Raw genomic sequence first — 2,172 nt, 5'->3', positions numbered from 1 at the left:
AAACAGGCTCTCACTTTGTTGCCCAGGCTGGAATGCAGTGGTGGGAACATGGCTCACTGAAACCTTGACATCCTAGGCTCCAGCTATCCTCCCACCTCAGCCTCCTGAGTAGCTGGGACCACAGGTGTGCACCACCATGCCCAGCTGCATGTTTCATTTTTTTGTTTTGTTTTATTTTGTTTTGTTTTGTAGAGAGTTGGTGTCTCACTATGGCAATGTTGCCCAGGCTGATCTAGAACTCTTGGGCTAAAGCAATCCTCCTGCCTCAGCTTCCCAAAGCACTAGGATTACAGGTGGGAGCCATCACAGGCTCCTTTCGTCCTTATCTACTCTTGATCTTTAGACAAGACCCATGCTCTTCCCTTTAAATATGACTCCCCATGCCAATGTGTGCAGCCTCTAGCCCTCCCTGGACTCCCCACAAGTGCAGCCAGTGGCATCCTTGGCATCTCTAGACTAGTGTCCCGTAGATCACCCTCACCCCCATGAGCCCATTCTCACCTCTTCACCCTCACCCCCACCTCCCCACACTCAAACCCTCATCCGTCACCCCACACCCCTGCCCTGCCCCCACCTCTCCAGCCTCACCCCCATCCTCCATCCTCCCTCCCATCCCATATTCAGCACCGCTCCCCACCCTGAGCTCTTTCATCTGCAACCACATTGATCTTCTAGTCTCTAAATGTCTTCCCATTTCTGGGGCTTTGCACTTGTTCTTGCCTCTGCTTGGAACTTTTCCCAGCTTTTCTTTTTTTTTGTTTTTCTTTTGAGACAGGGTCTTATTCTGTCACCTAGGTGGGACTGCAGAGGTGCAGTGACAGCTCACTGCAGCCTCAACCGCCTGGCTCAAGCGATCCTTCCACCTCAGCCTCTCAAGTAGCTGGGACTACAAGCGGGAGCCACCATACCCAGCTAAGTTTTAGTACTTTTTATAGACAGGGGGAGTCTTGCTATGTTGCCCAAGTTGGTCTCGAACTCCTGGGCTCAGGAGATTCACCCATGCTGGCCCCCCAAAGTACTGGGATTACGGGTGTGAGCCACTGTGCCCAGCCTTCCCGGCTTTTCTTAATTTCTTATCCTCTGGGAGTCTCAAGCTCAGTTCCCCCTCTCTGCTCGTGGTTACCTAGTGTGGTCCTCAGCTTGAGCCCCTCCCAGCTGCCCTCCATCGCATCATCCTTATTTATTTATTTAATTTTTTAGGTGGAATCTCGCTCTGTCACCCAGGCAGGAGTGCAGTGGCGCCATCTCAATTCTACTGCCTCAGTCTCGCAAGAGTAGCTGGGATTATAGGCATGCACCGCTACACCCAGCTAATTTTCTTTTTTTTTTTTTTTGACACAGAGGTCTCACTCTCACTCAGGCTGGAGTGCAATGGCGCGATCTTGGCCCACTGAAACCTCTACCTGCCAGGTTCAAGTAATTCTCCTGCCTCAGCCTCCCGAGTAACTGGGACTCCAGGTGCGTGCCCCCATGCCTGGCTAATTTTTTGTATTTACAGTAGAGACAGGGTTTCACCATGCTAGCCAGGCTGGTCTCGATCTCCTGATCTCGTGATCCGCCTGCCTCGGTCTCCCAAAGTGCTGGGATAACAGGCATGAGCCAGCGCGCCTGGCTAATTTTTGTATGTTTAGTAGGGATGGGATTTCACCATGTTGGCCAGGTTGGTCTCGAACTCCTGACCTCAGGGTAATCCACCCACCTCAGGTTCCCAAAGCTGGGATTACAGGTATGAGCCACAGCACCCGGCCTATCATCCTTATGATTTTCTTCCAAGCATTTAATGCAGCCTGTCATTATTTGTTTATTTGTGTACTTGATTAACCTTGGCTGGTGTGTTCCCTTCTATGTGCCCATGGTAGATGCTCCATAAATACTAGTTGAACAGATGCAGACATGAATGAATGGATGAACGAAGCACTCAACTCCTACTGGGAAACTAATGCATCATAAGAGTGTTGTCCAGATTAAATGAGTTAATATAAATTAAACAGCTTAGGCCAGGCACAGTGGCTCACGCCTGTAATCCCAGCACTTTGGGAGGCCAAGGCAGGCAGAGTGCTTGAGCCCAGGAGTTGGAGACCAGCCTGGGCAACAAGGCAAAACCCCCAATGTGTGCAGCACATTGTACTTTTTATTTTTCTACTAAAAATACAAAAAGGCCGGGCGTGGTGG

This window comes from Colobus angolensis, unplaced genomic scaffold (assembly GCF_000951035.1).
Source record: "Colobus angolensis palliatus isolate OR3802 unplaced genomic scaffold, Cang.pa_1.0 Scaffold170, whole genome shotgun sequence".
In the NCBI taxonomy this organism is placed as follows: Eukaryota; Metazoa; Chordata; class Mammalia; order Primates; family Cercopithecidae; genus Colobus; species Colobus angolensis.
Note: the sequence above shows the minus strand (reverse complement) of the source record.